General features: G+C 45.9%; 1 protein-coding gene across 2 annotated transcripts in view; it reads right to left on the bottom strand.

The window, feature by feature from the left end:
* The window catches only part of ACO2 (aconitase 2), a 52,198-nt gene that overhangs the window by 39,790 nt on the left and 283 nt on the right, over positions 1-12,125 (bottom strand). Inside the window, exon 1 of one of the 2 annotated variants that reach the window (XM_077757949.1) lies at positions 10,349-10,456. The exons of the other annotated variant lie outside the window; for it this stretch is intronic. The gene's annotated coding sequence lies outside the window, so the exon portion shown is untranslated. Of the gene's footprint in view, positions 1-10,348; positions 10,457-12,125 lie in introns of those variants that run through there. 2 annotated transcript variants of the gene reach the window in all.

Raw genomic sequence — 12,125 nt, 5'->3', positions numbered from 1 at the left:
AAAAAAAAAAAAAAAAACTGGGATCATGACCTAAGCTGAAATCAAGAATCGGATGCTCAGCCAACTGAGCCACGCAGGCGCCCCTGATATACTTTATACCTCTGTATTTTCCAACTTTCCTAAAATGAGTAATTACCTTTGTAAACAAGAAAGAAAGTTAAGAAATTAATTTTACCTTAAAAACAGATATTACTGAGTACTATAATTTGCTATGTGGTTGGGGGTAACAAGTGGTCTGAATCAGTATTATTTGAAGAAGGATGATAATTTGTGGCATATAAAAAAACATAACAGGGGCGCCTGGGTGGCTCAGTCAGTTAAGCATCTGACTTCGGCTCAGGTCATGATCTCATGGTTCGTGGGTTGAAGCCCTGCATTGGGTTCTGTGCTGACAGCTCAGAACCTGGAGTCGGCTTCAGATTCTGTTTCCTTCTCTCTCTGCCCCTCCCCACTCACATTCTGTCTCTCAAAAATAAACAAACATTTAAAAAATTTAATTAGGGGTGCCTGGGTGGCTCAGTCGGTTAAATGTCCTACTTTGGCTCAGGTCATGATCTCGCGGTTCTTGGGTTTGAGCCCCGCGTCGGGCTCTGTGCTGACAGCTAGCTCACAGCCTGGAGCCTGTTTCAGATTCTGTATCTCCTCTTCTCTTTGAACTTCCCCTGCTCATGCTGTCTCTCTCAGAAATAAATAAAACATTAAAAAATTTTTTAAAATAAGAATTTTATTTAAAAACGCAATAACCTACTAGAATTGTTTTTATTTCCTAAGCCCAAAAGGAAAACATACTCAGTGCTCAGTTCAACTTGGCCCTGGGACCCAGAGACATTCCTGAGATTACCTGTAAGGCCAGCAGCCAACCTGGAAATCATAACGATCAGGAAATACGAAAACTGTTTCCCACACCTGGAACCCAAGTCCCAGGCCTTGTGAAATCCTCCCGGGTAAATAACAGGCCCTTATCTAAAAGAAATACTTTCACTAGGCCCTAAACCTCTGCTTCCTCTGGAACAAAGGAGCCTAGAGCAGGACTGAGCAGAAACCTCTCTTCAGCAACCTCCACAGGCCACTAATTCAACAGGATGGGGCCAGGAAGTTATTTTCTTCCAGATTCCACTACTGGATAGTACTAATACTTTCCAACCACAACAAATGCCTCTTTTAAATAATTTTTTTAAATTTACTATTTTGAGAAAGACAGAGAGAGCACGAGCTGGGAATGTCGGGGGAGGAAGGGAGAGAGAGAAAGAGAATCCCAAGCAGGCTCTGCACTGACAGTGCACAGCCCGATGTGGAGCTCGAACCCACAAAACCATGAGATCATGACCTGAGCCGAAATCAAGAGCTGGACACTTAACTGTCTGAGCCACTCAGGCGCTCCCACAACAAATGCTTCTTATACTGAACTGAAACATGCCTCCATCACATCAGAATACAGATTCCAGCACTGGAGACCTGGGCTCAAATCCCAACTCTGCCCCCCAACAAGCTGTGTAACCTTGTGGCCGTACTTAGCATCTACACATCCACGTCTCATCTCTAAGTGGGGATAACCTTCCCGGGTTGCAGTGAGGATTAAGGAGAGCACCTGTGGTCCAGTGTCTGACACTCAGCAGGCCTCACTTCCTAGCCCTGCCCTTTGGAACCAGATGAAATGGGCCTAGTCACTCTTCCACACCTCAGCTTTTCCAATCCTTGAAAATCCTAATCATGTCTTCAACATTGTAGGCATCCATACCGTGTTTCCTCTGCTAGAAAACAACTCCCTAATTTTACACTTGGGTGGGAGTCTCCCATAGTAGCCAGATGCCCACAAAACTGTTTTGGAGTATTAAATAGCTGTTAGCTGTCACTCTGCTCCGTTTCAGCTACTCTGGAACTTTGCTGTACAAAGCTCAGCCTAACTGCCCTGAAGGCGCAGAGGCCCAGATACAGAAGTGGCCTGCCCAAGGTCACACAGCTGGGAAACCACAGAGCCCATGATCTTCTCACTGTGCTACAGGTGTCCTTCAACCTCCGCTCTGGCCCAACAGCCAGGTGGGCTCAGCCCTTGATGGGGGCTCTTAGTCCCAACTGCTGAACCGGAGTGCTTGTGGTGGAGTCTGGTCCTGGCAGTGCCCCCTCCTTTACTGGATGGGATACAAATCTCTTGGGCTCCAAGGGAGTAGGGGAGGCTCTGCTGATCCTGCCTCTACTGACACAGAACAAATTTTTTTTTAATTTTATGTTTTATTTTATATTTGAGAGAGAGAACAAGCTGGGGAAGGGCAGAAAGATGGAGAAAGAATTGGAAGCAGGCTCCAGGCTCTGAGCTGTGAGCACAGAGCCTGACACGGGGCTCGAACTCACGAGCAGTGAAATCATGACCTGAGCTGAAGTCGGACACTTAACCAATTGAGCCACCCAGGTGCGCCCAGAACAAATTCTGAAGGAAGAAACGTACCCAAAGCAAGAAATAAAAAGAAGCAAAACTGTGCCAGGCAAGATAACAAAGATTATCTTATGTCACCTTCCCAAAAACTGTGCCAAGTAGGATTGTTCCAAGTCAGCTTGTCCCTTGTACAGATGAGAAAATAGAGACTTAGACAGATGAGAGAGTATACTCCACTAAAATGTAAGCTCCATAAAGACAGAAAACTTGTCTAGTCAGGTTACCATGTATCCTCAGAGCCTAGAATAATGTCTGACACACAGGAGTTCAAGAAATATTTGGTGATGAAAGAGATGAAGGCAGAGCCAGAATTTGAACACAAGCCTCTTCATCGTGCCTTCAAGTTCACATTCTGAGTGCCTCAGGCAGAGGTGCTGAGCCAGCAGCGCCCGTTCATGGAGACACACACAGGAAAATGGATGCACCCTGTGGTGTGTCATGTGCACACCCAGACAGAACTCTCACCTTCCCATCTGGCCAAAATCAGACAAGCTACTCTCTCTTCCCAAAGGACAGAAATCTTCCCTTGGAACACTTCTATCCAGAGAACAGTCCAAACCAAAGGGACTGACATTTTCAGGCAGGGAGCCAGCCTGACCTTTTGTCCATCCTGTGAAGCATGGCACATGCCAGCACTGCCTTAGGGAACCAAGAGTCGGTGAGCACCAGAACGTGGGGCAAGCTGAGAAGTGGCTGAGCTGTGCAAACAGCCTGGGCTCCTGGAGGAGGCCTGGTCTCCTCATGCAGCTGCTTCAGGAAAAGACAAGTCACCAGCACCATTCTGACCTGCAGAGTGCCACTGTGGAAACACTCCAACCCATGCCAAGTAAAAGGAAAGGCATCCACTCTGAAGCTGGATGGATCTGGCTCAGAATCGCAGCTCCCCTAACTATGGGACCCCAGACAAGATTTTTCACCTCTCTGAACCTGTTTCCTGTTCTGTGAAGTGGGGATAAAAGAGCAGAGATTTTGTGACGATTATAGACAATGTACTGCTTTGCAAATGCAGAGAAAAAAATCCGGAATAATAAACACGAAATTCCTTTTAGTGTTTGCCCTTGGGGACTAGAATGGGGAGTAGAGTTTTTATGAATGCAGCACATTCTTTGAGGAAAAAAATATGTGAAAAGCACAGAGCTCAGCTGCTGGGTTCCTGACAGGAACCCAGTTCCTTAATACATGTAAGTTGCTATTATTCGGTTCTCCTGGGAAGATACGCTGCTACTAACACACCATGAATTATACAAAGGAAAGGGCTGTCGTTTTCCACCATGTCCCTAGAGACCGGGAGCCCCAGAGCAGGTCCCAAGCACGAGGGCAGCATGTCACAGAACTGAAATGGGGCCGAAAAGGTCTCATCTATCCACTCATGCTGCCCTTCAATGCCTAACACGGACGGACCTATCCAACCTATGCAAGCCCTGTCCAGCAGTGGGGGAACACGCTACCTTGTGAGGCAGCCCATCTCACCAGGAAGACTTCAAGGTCTCGGTAGGTAAGACCCCTGATTCCCCTGACCATGACCCTCAGCAGCCTTCAGACTCCTAGCTGTTAGCTTGTAGCTGCCCGGCTCTTCCTGGCAGGGCAGCCTCAGGCAGGCTTCGTCTGGTGGGCTGTATGGGAATGCCTGGCAGGCAGAGCCCTCCTAAAGCAGCATCTTCCCACACCTCTGCTGTTTCTAACAAAATTTTCCCACCGCTGGGGGGTGATGCCTGGCACCTCCCCAAGAATCCAGAGCTACACAGTTCTCTCCCACGAGGAGGCAATCAGCTAGTTTGGTTGCTATGCAACTGGCGGGCACAAAAGGTGATGCAGCCCTGTTCAGAGGCTTGGGAAGGGGGCAGGGAGCAGTGTCTCTCTCCAAGCCACAGCCTCAAACTGGGCTCCAAGGCAGCCAGTCTCCAAAGGAGTTCCTTTCAGGAATTACTCATCCTCTTACTTGTCCTTTGCTGCCAATGTCCGTGGCAGGGACCCCAGGCACGCTGTGAACTGCATACAAATCCAAGCCCTGCTCTGGCCCCCGAGCAGCTCTGCACTAACACACTTAGGAAGGGCACCTTCCACAAGCTCAATAGGCAGCCTGTGAGGCTGACCCACAGTACAGTCAAGGAATAAAGCTGCCTCTGTGGGACTCACACCTCTAGCCTCTCCCACCCAAGTCTGGCTGGTATTTGGGGCAGGAGGCAATCGAGGCCCCCAAATAGACATACATCTAAACAGGGCAGGGACCCACCTGAACTGTGTCCCCTATATCCAGCCTACTCCACAAGGTCTACTTTTTACTCCCTATCCTCGAGAAAGTTTGGTCAAGTGGTAAAAACCCTGGGTTCTGCAAACAAATGTGCATTCAGAACCTGGCTCTGCTGCGTGCCGTACTAACTACTGAACCTCTGTGGTTCTCACTTTCATCATGAAAACAGGTTAACGATACCCGCTTCTTAGGGGTGTTTTGAAAGCAAATGGTGCAGTCGCTGTAAAATAAGAGCTAGTTCAGTGACTGGGATCTCTGACACGGGCCATGTCACACTAAACATTCCCCCATGACACCCAAGTTCCATGATGGCCCACACCCCTTCCCTCCTTGCTTCTGCCTATTGTAGTCATGAAGTGACTTCTTCCTCACCAGGATACAAAGGACTTTGTCTTAAACCAGCTCTACGGCTCTCAGTGGACAGTAAGAACAACACAGGGGTGCCTGGGGGGCTCAGTCGGTTGAGTATCCAACTTTGGCTCAGGTCATGATCTCGCAGTTTGCGGGTTCAAGCCCTGCATCGGGCTCTGTGCTGACAGCTCAGAGCCTGGAGCCTGCTTCGGATTCTGTCTCCCTCTCTCTTTGCCCGTCCCCCACTTACTCTGTCTCTCTCAAAAATAAATAAACATTAAAAAGAGTTTGTTTTTAAGAACAACACAAATGTCGAGCAGAAGGTGAAGGAACCCAGCTACACAGCACTGAAGGGGAGGGGATGAGGGGGCTCCTGAAACCTCTTTGGTTCCTCTCACAACTGGCCCCAGAACTGAAGCTCCCAATCAAAGCTGTCTCAGACTGTGCGGGGCAGAAGAGGAACACTCCCGGTAGGCCAAACTTCCCCGAGGCCCTGGACTTAGATGATGAAAATACTACAAATGTAATTCTAGAGCTCATTTTCCCAATGTTGCCCTTCAACTTAGAGCATAAAATCAGGAAACCAATAGATTTATTTCTGCCTCTTCTCCCAACTCTTACAGCAGCACCAAAAGGTTTTCCTGCACTACATGCCCGAAGTCCATGGAGATTAGGAGAGGAACAAGCAGTTTCCCTAGAGCCAGTCTTTTTTTTCAATATAAGAGCTCAGGAAAAATGCCCAAGGCAATGCAGGCTGTACGCCATCTCCAGAGCTGGAGACTGAGACCAACATTCACCAAGTGCCTGTACCAGGCACCAGATTTGCCCTAGGTTTTTTTTTTTTTTTAATTTACTTATTTATTAAAAGAGAAAAAGAATGAACCAGGTGGGGAGGGGCAGAGAGGGGGGGACAGAGGATAAGAAATAGGCTCTGTTGCTAACAGCAGCAAGCCTGACATAGGGCTCAAACCCATGCTGTGAGATCATGACCTGAGCTAAAGTCTGATGCTTCAATGACTGAACCACCCAGGCACTACGTATTTTATACACACAGTCGTACTTAACATTCACAAGTATCCTGAGGCAGAAGGTAGTAGGCCCACTTTACAAATGAGGAAACTGAGGCTCTAGTATGTTATTTTGTCCATGGTCTCCGAGCAAAGGTGGAATTCCAGACCTGACTCCAAAACTGGTGTCCTTTCCTTTGACCCAAATTTTGCAGAATGAACCCAAGAAAACCATTATCCATGCCTTTTAAGACCCCCCAAATAAAGAAAAGTTTCTACAGGTTCATTCAGAAACAATCTGAGGAAAAAACCTGCCCCTATTCTCAACGTCAGAAAGGGCCTATTCCTTAAAAAATAAAGACAAAAATAAGTTAAAAAAAAATTAAGGGTCTATTCCTACAGTAACAGAAATTATTCACAAATGTTTATAGTATATTAGAGTTGGCCTTCAGGACCCTTCTTACTGGGTAGCTATTAAGGGTACCATATTTTAAAACACGTTTATTCATTTTTGAGAGAAAGCGGGAGCAGGGGAAGGGCAGAAAGAGAGGGGGACGGAGGATCTGCAGTGGGCTCTGCACTGACAGCAGTGAGTCTGAGCGTGATGCAGGGCTCGAACTCACGAACCATGAAATGACGACTTGAGCCAAAGTTGGACCTTAACCGACTGAGCCACGCAGGTGCTCCAATAGCCCCATTTTGCAGATGTGTAACCTGAGGGCCACAGAGGGCTGAAACCCTGCTTGAAGATACAATAGATAAGGATAGAGAAGTCCATGGCAGAGGAAGTCCCTCTCAGGTTCCTGATATTTGCAAAGCTGTTTAAAGAATGCAAGTAGCCACCCTGTGGTCCCTCCCCTCTTTCATACACAGACGCCCAAAGCCTACCACTACCATCTTAAACAGGTGCAGAGAAAAACAAGTCAAAGAAAGCTGGAGCCAGCAAAGAGGCGGTTCAAGCATCAACACTCCCTTGAAGTAGGAACCAGGCAGCCCTCTGGGAGGCATGAGGAACCAGGAAAAAGCCAGAGACAGCACAGGGCTCACTTTGGAAATGATGCTCATACTCCAGTGAGGGACCCTAGGCAAGACACTTGACCCCATCTAGGCTTCCTCACCTGTGAAATTCAGGTACTTGTTTGAGAGCTGATGGAAGGATCAAAAATTTATAAACAAGCTTTAGCCATGTTACAGGTATTATGCAAACACGACTACCAAATTCAACTCCCCTCAGGTACTTAGACCACAAACCTAGGAGTCATCCTTAATTATTCCCTATCCCTCACAGGTCACATCCAATCCATCTGCCTCCAAAATATCTCCATTACCAGAAGCCTAGTCCCACACACCGTCACCACTCTCTGGATGATTCCAACAGCCCGCACGGGTCTCCCTGCCTTGTCTTTTGTCCCTGTGTAGTCCATCATCCATTCAGCAATCCAAATGATTCTCTTCAACCATAAATCAGATCCTGTCACTCTCTGCCTCCAAACCTTTGTGTGTGGGGGCGTGGGGTTGCGGGGAACAAAAGCTTCCAGTAGATTTTCATTCCACTTGGGAGTAAAACCAAAGCCTACATGACCTTACCCCCATCTCTTGCTCAGACCTTCCTCTCCTCTAAACACCTCAGCCACAAAGGCCTTCTTTCTTCTTTAAGATTTTATTTTTAGGGGCCCCTGGGTGGCTCAGTTGATGAAGCATCTGACTTTGGCTCAGGTCATGGTCTCTCCGTTTGTGAGTTTGAACCCTACATCGGGCTCTGTGCTGACAGCTCAGAGCCTAGAGCATGCTTCAGATTCTGTGTCTTCCCTCTCTCTCTCCCCTTCTCCGGCTACCACTCTATCTCTCTCTCAAAAATAAACATTTAAAAAAAAAAAGATTTTAAGTAATCTCTACACCCAAAGTGGAGCTCGAGCCCACAAGTCAGAGATCAAGAGTCACACCCTCCACCAATCAGCCAGCAAGGCACCCCAACACTTGCCTTATTTCTTATCTTCAACACACAAAGTTTGTGTCTACATCAAGTGCTTTGCCCATGTTGCTCCTACTTGAAATCTCCCCTCCCAAAGTACTAGAGGGCAGACTTATCATTCAAGTATCAGTTCAAATGTTACCTCTTCTGAGGGCCTTCCCCAAGCACCACAGTGAACGCCATGTCACACCCCCATCCTTACCCTCTCCGCCACACAATCCTTCTTTACCTTCCTCGTAGCACTTAGTAGCTACAATTTTCTTATTTGTCTACTTGTTTATTTTCTGTCTCCTCAAAAGTACAACATAAGCTCCACTCTTTTTGTTCACTATTGCACTGTCAGTGTCTAGAACAGTGTTAGGCGTATGGTAAACGTCCACTAAACATTTTGGGAATAGCTGGCTCAAAAGCCCACGGTGTGCTCTCCTAGTTCTCAAGATGGTGACTCTATTCCCTCTGCTCAAATCTGAGATTGGAAATTTGTTTTCTCATCCATTCAATCATTCATTCATTTACTCAACTCGCATCAACCTGCACGACAGGACACTCAAGACGGTACTATAGTGACATGAAATCAAAAAAGACCTGTTTCAGGGGCACCTGAGTGGCTCAGTCTATTGGCCATCCAACTTCAGCTCAGGTCATGATCTTGTGGTTTGTGGGTTCAAGACCCACGTTGGGCTCTGTGCTGACAGCTTGCTCAGAGCCTGGAGCCTGCTTCGAATTCGGCTTCCTTCTCTCTGCCCCTCCCCCACCTGTGCACTGCCTCACTCTGTCTCTCAAAAATAGATAAATGTAAAAAAATTTTTTTAAAAAAATGATGTTTCATAAGCCCCAAGGTTTGTTTTTTTTTTTAAACATGGCACTTTATTGAGAACTTAACTTCTGCCAAATATGTCAGACTCCTCTATAGTTAACTGCCATCTCAGATTTACATGTGAGAGTTTACAGGACTTCCTCAAGGTCACATGATGAGAACTCAGCACCCTAGCACCTCAAAGCAAAACCAAAGACCTAGGAAATGTATTTGCAAGTGCCCAACCACTTTTATTTACCATCCATATTCATGTGCACAAGAATAAAAAATAAACACCAGAGAATGAATGTGGCATCTCAAAATCTTCACCTCTGTTTTCTTGACTGTTTCTAACCTTACTACATGGTGGCAGGCACTGTTAAACAGTTAAACACTTTCAACTTAAGGAGATCTGTTCTCAGGTTATGAAGCATTAATGTTACCCTGGTTGACAGGCTGAGTCTCGATGCCAAAGGGAAGTATAGTGCAGGTGCTAGGACTTCAGCTCTGGAATCAGAAAGGTACAAATTCAAATCACACCTACTGTGAACTAGTGATAAGGCACTAGGCAAGTTTATTTCATCTTACTTAACAATTATACAGCACTTACTAGATACAGGCAAAGGTCTAGATACTTTGCAACTATGATGTGATAATTAGATAAGTCAGATATAGTATCATTATCTGTATCTTACATGAGGAAACAGGCACACACAGGTGAAGTAACCTGCTGAAAGCCTAGTGAGTATTAGAGTCAGCATTCAAGTCCAGATAGTGATGCCAGAAACCATGTTCTTAAACATGGTTAACGGTATATAACCATATACTGTTTCTTCTCTAATCCTATTTCCAATAGGTCTGTCTTATCTCACAGGATCATGTGTGATTACTGGCATGCAGTAGGGTAAATGTTATCTACTCTTAGTAGTGGTAGTAATTGCCATCATTCTATTACCTTCACCTTTGGTCCAGCCAAGGGCAGAAGAAAAATATTTTGGCTGGGAAAGACCTCCAAGGCCATCTGCAGTAAAATACATTAGAATACATGGAGTAGAAGCTCCATGAGAATGGGAACCATCTGCTTCACCTATCCTCATATTCGAAGCAAGTGGTAGATATCAATAAATATGCAGTGAATGAAGTAGGAATAAACTGAATGCATGGACAGGGTTCTGCAGACACAACAACTAAGATAGTACCATCACTTCTCAAATGTAGCTAAACACAACAGAGATAAATTTACAAGGTTCTCAGAGGACAGTGTTAGCTGGCCATTACTTAAGACGGCCTGGCTATTAAGAAGCAGTGCAGTATAAAATGTTGTTCATTCATCTTAGCTGAATGAACAAACAAGGACACCTGGATTTTATTTTTTTTTAATTTTTAATGTTTTTTCATTTATTTGTGAGAGAGAGAGAGCGTGAGCAGGGGAGGGTCAGAGAGAGGAAGATACAGAATCTGAAGCAGGTCCAGGCTCTGAGCTAGCTGTCAGCACAGAGCCCAATGCAGGGCTCAAACCCACAAACCGTGAGATCATGACCTGAGCCGAAGTCAGATGTTTAACCAACTCAGTCACCCAGGCGCCCCGAGGACACCTGGATTTTAATCCTCACTCTGCTACTGTAAGTCACTCAGGTTCTCAAGGTCTTGGATTATCCACCTGTAAAAGAGGAAGTGGGACTATATGATGATCATAAGCAAAGATATTACATTTTCTTATTTCTTCATAACAATCTGATTGGAAGCCTATTACCAGTATTCAATAAGCATTTGTAAATGAAGATCATCCCAAATTGACAGATGAGGAAACCGGAATCCAGAAGTAATGCGCTCAAGGTCACAGGGTCAGGACAGAACATGAACTATGGCCCAGATCTCTTTCTATACCAGCCTACACTCATGCTTTCCAAGATCTTCTTTCAGTTCAAAAATACTGTGATATTGATCCTCTCTTCCAAGATCACTAAATCGGTAATCATTTAACTTCCAAATAATATTGTCTGCCTTCATTACATTACGGGACAACAGGATTGGAAAAAATAACCACCTGTATTTCTATGTTAACCTCAGGAATCAAAATATCTGAAATAGGACAAACCCCTTGTCTTTGCCCAGAATCGAGAGATCAGAAGTATTTAAGATAAATGGTGATTTCATTTTAAGCCATATGGTCTAAATTTCAGCAACGTGATTTTTAAAAAAAGCGATAACAACCCAACTAACCCAACGCTTCCCTAGAGTACAGCACATAACTTCTTTAATTTTAGCTTCAAAGTTGAGCCACTTGATTCAAAGGAGATTCACAAAGTTAAAATGTAAAAGGTTATCAGAGAATGTGTAATGTTTGATTTTTATTAATGAAATACATGCTTCGATATTGAAACCTTGCATGTAACTCCTTCCTGGTGTTGCCAAGTTATGAGTGAAAAAAAAAACATCTGGCAGTCACAGTCAATTTTCTAGACTGTTCGTAACAAAAGAGTCAAGGTCAAACCGATGAGTCTCTTTATCCTCCCACCTTGTAATTGAAAAGCAACTAACTGTGAGCTCAAAATTCTCTATACCGGTACTCTCACAAATACAACTATTAGCTGAAGGATCATACTCTGGCCCAGAAAAGTTCTGTGAAGACAAGCTGGCATGAACAAGAAGCCAAGGGCAAGCTGGGCAGATGCTCAGGCCACAGCACTTCGGGACACTCAAAAGAGCAGAAACTTTCACCTACTTCTAGCGGTTTTGCCACCTATCGAATGAGAATCATCATCCCACCAGATGATTATATGAATCAAATGATATGTATGACGAGGAGTGAAAACAGTCTTGCAATCTTGCAAAAACGACAGACTACCGTTATCATTACTATTTACTAACTCTGGGCCCGGAAAGTCCCCTCGCATTCTTGGCTATATGTTCCGCAGGACATTCTTAGAGCGGAACAGAATACTAATCTCTTCTCCAGACTCCAAGTCGGACAATCGTATGTGCAGCCGGCTAGCAAGTCTCTGCTGCCGAGAGATGAGAAGTGAGGCCTTCAGACCCTGGGCCTAGTGGACGCAACAACGACCGCGCCCCCCAGTCACCTTGTCCTCACCTTGAGGAAAGGCAAGAAACCCTACGAGAGAGGGGGGTACAGTCCTCAGAAAGGGGTGCCTCCACTCGTCACCTGGCCGCGGTTTCTGAGACCTACGCTTCCCACCGGGCGCTTCCCAGGGCTGGGAGAGCTGAGCCGGGGACGCCTTGACCTCGGGCGCGGGAGGACCGGGCACCCGCGCTGGGCCCGCGGCCGGGACAGGCACAGGGAAAGTCGGCGGGAGGGC

This window comes from Crocuta crocuta, unplaced genomic scaffold (genome assembly GCF_008692635.1).
Source record: "Crocuta crocuta isolate KB4526 unplaced genomic scaffold, BGI_CrCroc_1.0 scaffold143, whole genome shotgun sequence".
NCBI lineage: Eukaryota > Metazoa > Chordata > Mammalia > Carnivora > Hyaenidae > Crocuta > Crocuta crocuta.
This window is presented reverse-complemented; position numbering and strand designations above follow the sequence as displayed.